At 40.6% G+C, this 5,796-nt stretch overlaps 1 non-coding gene across 1 annotated transcript; it reads left to right on the forward strand.

Moving 5' to 3' along the window:
- Positions 1-5,189: 5,189 nt before the first annotated feature.
- Positions 5,190-5,297, forward strand: LOC112760669 (small nucleolar RNA R71). Its single transcript, XR_003181099.1, has one exon. It is a non-coding gene; the product is annotated as a small nucleolar RNA R71 (small nucleolar RNA).
- Positions 5,298-5,796: the final 499 nt, after the last annotated feature.

Consider the following 5,796-nt stretch of genomic DNA (forward strand, 5'->3'; position numbering starts at 1 on the left):
TTTGGGCTGAGCATTGAAGCTTTCACGTATAGAGGTCTTCCTTGGAGTTGAACGCCAGTTTGTAACTTGTTTCTGATGTTTAACTCTGCTTTGCAACTTGTTTCTGGCGTTTAACGCCAGAATAGGGCAGAAATCTGGCGTTAAACGCCAGTTTGTGTTGTCTAAACATGGGGAAAGTATGGATTATTATATATTACTAGAAAGCCCTGGATGTCTATTTTCCAACGCAATTGAGGGCGTGCCATTTGGGTTTTTGTAGCTCCAGAAATTCCACTTTGAGTGCAGGGAGGTCAGAATCCAACAGCATCTGCAGTCCTTCTTCAGCCTCTGAATCAGATTTTTGCTCAAGTCTCTCAATTTCAGCCAGAAATTACCTGAAATCACAGAAAAACACACAAACTCATACTAAAGTCCAGAAATATTATTTTTATTTAAAAACTAACTAAATCATACTAAAAATTATGTAAAAATAATGCCAAAAAGCGTATAAATTATCCGCTCATCACAACACCAAACTTAAATTGATGCTTGTCCCCAAGCAACTGAAAATCAAATAGGATAAAAAGAAGAGAATATACTATAAATTCCAAAATATCAATGAACTTAGCTCCAGTTAAATGAGCGGGACTAGTAGCTTTTTGCCTCTGAACAGTTTTGGCATCTCACTTTATCCCTTGAAGTTCAGAATGATTAGCATCTATAGGAACTCAGAATTCAGATAGTGTTATTGATTCTCCTAGTTCAGTATGTTGATTCTTGAACACAGCTACTTTATGAGTCTTGGCCGTGGCCCTAAGCACTTTGTTTTCCAGTATTACCACTGGATACATAAATGCCACAGACACATAACTGGGTGAACCTTTTCAGATTGTGACTCAGCTTTGCTAGAGTCCCCAATTAGAGGTGTCCAGGGTTCTTAAGAACACTCTCTTTTTTTTTCTTTGGACCTCGACCTTAACCGCTCAGTCTCAAGCTTTTGGCTTGACACCTTCACGCCACAAGCACATGGTTAGGGACAGCTTGGTTTATCCGCTTAGGGCACGATTTTATTCCTTTGGGCCCTCTTATCCACTGATGCTCAAAGTCTTTGATCCTTTTTATTACCCTTGCCTTTTGGTTTTAAGGGCTATTGACTTTTTCTGCTTGCTTTTTCTTTTTCTTTATTACTATTTTTTTTTGCCAATTTTTTTCTTTCTTTTTCTTTTTTTTTTCTGCAAGCTTTGTTCTTCACTGCTTTTTCTTACTTCAAGAATCAATTATATGATTTTTCAGATTATCAAATAACATTTCTCTTTTTTCATTATTCTTCAAGAGCCAACAATTTTAACATTCATAAACAACAAATTCAAAAGACATGCACTGTTCAAGCATTCATTCAGAAAACAAAAAGTATTGTCACCACATCAAAATAATTAAACTAATTTCAAGGATGAATTCGAAATCTTGTACTTCTTTTTCTTTTGTAATTAAAACATTTTTTATTTAACAGGGGTGATGGATTCATAGGACATTCATAGCTTTAAGACATAGACACTTAAACACTAATGATCATATAGTAAAGACACAAACATAAATAAAACATAAGGCTCAAGAACCGAAAAACAGGAAAATAAGAACAAGGAGATTAAGGAACGGGTCCACCTTAGTGAGGGTGGCGTCTTCCTCTTCTTGAAGAACCAATGGTGCTCTTGAGCTCCTCTATGTCTCTTCCTTGTCTTTGTTGCTCCTCCCTCATAGCTCTTTGATCTTCTCTAATCTCATGGAGAATGATGGAGTGCTATTGGTGTTCCATCCTTAGTTGTCCCATGTTGGAACTTAATTCTCCTAGAGAGGTGTTGATTTGCTCCCAATAGTTTTGTGGAGGGAAGTGCATCCCTTGAGGCATCTCAGGGATTTCATGGTGAGGAATTTCCTCATGCTCTTGTTGAGGTCCATGATCTCTTATTTGCTCCATCCTTTTCTTAGTGATGGGCTTGTCCTCATCAATGAGGATATCTCCCTCCATGTCAATTCCATCCGAATTGCATCGGTGGCAAATGAGGTGAGGAAAGGCTAACCTTGCCAAAGTGGAGGACTTGTCAGCCACCTTGTAGAGTTCTTGAGGTATGATCTCATGAACTTCCACTTCCTCCCCAATAATGATACTATGGATCATGATGGCCCGGTCTATAGTAACTTCAGACCGGTTGCTAGTAGGAATAATTGAGCGTTGAATGAACTCCAACCATCCTCTAGCTACAGGCTTAAGCTCCGGTCTTCTCAATTGAACCGGTTTGCCTCTTGAGTCAACTTTCCATTGAGCTCCTTCCACACATATGTCCATGAAGACTTGGTCCAACCTTTGACCAAAGTTGACCCTTCTAGTGTAGGGGCATGCATTTTCTTGCATCATTGGCAAGTTGAACGCCAACCTTACTTTTTTCGGACTGAAATCTAAGTATTTTCCCCAAACCATTGTAAGCCAATTCTTTGGATTTGGGTTCCTACTTTGATCATGGTTCCTAGTGATCCATGCATTTGCATAGAACTCTTAAACCATTAAGATCCCGACTTGTTGAATAGGATTAGAGAGAACTTCCCATCCTCTTCTTCTAATCTCTTGTCGGATCTCCGGATATTCGCTCTTTTTGAGCTTAAAAGGGACCTCAAGGATCACCTTTTTCTTGGCCACAACTTCATAAAAGTGGTTTTGATGGACCTTTGAGATGAATCTCTCCATCTCCCATGACTCAGAGGTGGAAGCAATGGCCTTCCCTTTCCTCTTTCTTGAGGTTTCTCTGGCCATAGGTGCTATTAATGGTTATGGAAAAACAAAAAGCAATGATTTTTAGCACACCAAACTTAAAAGGTTTTTTCGTCCCCGAGCAAAAGAAGAAAGAAAGTAGGAGAAGAAGAAGAAAATGGAGGAGATTGAGGGAGAAGGTGTATTCGGCCAAGAGGAAGAAGTGGTGGTTGTAATGTGTGAAAATAGAGTAGTGTTGAGAGGTTTATATAGGGGTGGGGAAAGGGTAGGTTTCGGCCATTAGGGTTGGGTTTAGGAGGGAAAAGAATTTGAATTTTGGAGGTAGGTAGGGTTTATGGGGAAGAGTGGATGGATGTGAGTGGTTAAGGGTATTTGGGGAAGAGGTATGGAGGTGATTGGTGAAGGGTATTTGGGGAAGAGAGTTATGAAAGGGTGTGAAGAGGAGAGAAGAAGAGGTGTGGTAGGTGGGGATCCTGTGGGGTCTACAGATCCAGAGGGATAAAGGACTTAACATCCCTGCTCCATTTAGGCATGCAAACGCCCTTAGAATGCATGTCTGGCGTTAAATGCCAGCTTGCTGCTTGTTTCTGGCATTAAATGCCAATTTCATGCTCTATTCTGGCATTAAACGCCAGTCTGGTGCTTGTTTCTGGTGTTTAACGTCAGCTTGATGCTTCTTTCTGGCGTTAAACGCCAGTTTAATGCTTCTTACTGGCGTTTAAACGCCAGTAAGCTCTTCCTCCAGGGTGAGCTATTTTTAATGCTGTCTTTCATTCTGTTTTTGATTTTTCAGTAGTTTTTGTGACTTCACATGATCATCAACCTAAAGAAAACATAAAATAGCAATGGAAAATAAATAGATATAATTAAATAACATTGGGTTGCCTCCCAACAAGCGCTTCTTTAATGTCAATAGCTTGACAGTGAGCTCTCATGGAGCCTCACAGATATTCAGAGCATTGTTGGGACCTCCCAACACCAAACTTAGAGTTTGAATGTGGACGTTCAACACCAAACTTAGAGTTTGGTTGTGGCCTCCCAACACCAAACTTAGAGTTTGACTGTGGGGGCTTTGGTTGACTCTGTAGTGAGAGAAGCTTTTCATGCTTCCTCTCCATGGTTACAGAAGGAGAACCTTGAGTCTTAAATACAAGGTAGTCCTCATTCAGTTGAAGGACCAACTCTCCTCTGTCTACATCAATCACAGTTTTTGCTGTGGCTAGGAAGGGTCTTTCAAGGATGATGGATTCATCCTCATCCTTCCCAGTGTCTAGGATTATGAAATCAGCAGGGATGTAAAGGCCTTCAACCTTTACTAACACATCCTCTACTAGTCCATAAGCCTGTTTCATAGATTTGTCTGCCATCTCTTGTGAGATTCTTGCAGCTTGTACCTCATAGATTCCCAGTTTCTCTATTACAGAGAATGGCATGAGGTTTATCCCTGACCCAAGGTCACACAGAGCCTTCTCAAAGGTCATGGTGCCTATGGTACAAGGTATGAAGAATATTCGTCAGAGCTCATGAATGGTAGAAGGAGGTTCAATGGAATCTGTATGGTCTCTAGATGAACCTCAGATTCCTTTGGTTCCTCAAAGGAAAACTCCTTATTGGTCAGTGAACGTCCCAGGAGGTCTTCCTCACTAGGATTCACGTCCTTCTCCTCCTCTCTGGGTTCGGCCACACCAAGTAAGGTTATGGCCTTGCACTCTCTTTTTGGGTTCTCTTCTGTATTGCTTGGGAGAGTACTAGGAGGAGTTTCAGTGACTCTTTTACTCAGCTGGCCCACTTATGCCTCCAAATTTCTAATGGAGGACCTTGTTTCATTTATGAAACTTAAAGTGGCCTTAGATAGATCAGAGACTATATTTGCTAACCTAGATGGATTCTGCTCAGAATTCTCTGTCTGTTGCTGAGAGGATGATGGAAAAGGCTTGCTATTTCTAAACCTGTTTCTTCCACCATTATTAAAGCCTTGTTGAGGCTTTTGTTGATCCTTCCATGAGAAATTTGGATGATTTTTCCATGAGGGATTATAGGTGTTTCCATAGGGTTCTCCCATGTAATTCACCTCTGCTATTGCAGGGTTCTCAGGATCATAAGCTTCTTCTTCAGAAGATGCTTCTTTAGTACTGTTGGATGCAGCTTGCAATCTATTCAGACTCTGAGAAATCATATTGACTTTCTGAGTCAATATTTTATTCTGAGCTAATATGGCATTCAGAGTATCAATTTCAAGAACTCCCTTCCTCTGAGGCGTTCCATTACTCATAGGATTCCTTTCAGAAGTGTACATGAACTGGTTATTTGCAACCATGTCAATCAGTTCCTGAGCTTCTGCAGGTGTTTTCTTTAAGTGAATGGATCCACCTGCAGAATGGTCCAATGACATCTTTGATAATTCAGACAGATCATCATAGAATATATCCAGGATGGTCCATTCTGAAAGCATGTCAGAAGGACACTTTTTGGTCAGTTGCTTGTATCTCTCCCAAGCTTCATAAAGGGATTCACCTTCTTTCTGTTTGAAGGTTTGAACATCCACTCTAAGCTTACTAAGCTTTTGAGGAGGAAAGAACTGGGCTAAGAAAGTCGTGACCAGCTTATCCCAAGAGTTCAGGCTATCTTTAGGTTGAGAGTCCAACCATATTCTAGCTTTGTCTCTTACAGCAAACGGGAAAAGCATAAGCCTGTAGACCTCAGGATTAACCCCATTGGTCTTAACAATATCACAGATCTGCAAGAATTCAGTTAAGAACTGAAAAAAGGATCTTCTGATGGAAGTCCATGAAACTTGCAATTCTGTTGCATCAGAGAAACTAATTGAGGCTTTAGCTCAAAATTGTATGCTCCAATGGTAGGGATTGAGATGCTTCTTCCATGTAAGTTAGAATTTGGTGCAGTAAAGTCACCAAGCATCTTCCTTGCATTGTTGTTGGGTTCGGCCATGTTTCCTTCTTTTTCGAAAATTTCTGTCAGATTTTCTCTAGAGAGTTGTGCCTTAGCTTCCCTTAGCTTCCTCTTCAGAGTCCTTTCAGGTTTAGGGTCGGCTT

Source organism: Arachis hypogaea, chromosome 16 (assembly GCF_003086295.3).
Source record: "Arachis hypogaea cultivar Tifrunner chromosome 16, arahy.Tifrunner.gnm2.J5K5, whole genome shotgun sequence".
Taxonomy (NCBI): Eukaryota; Viridiplantae; Streptophyta; class Magnoliopsida; order Fabales; family Fabaceae; genus Arachis; species Arachis hypogaea.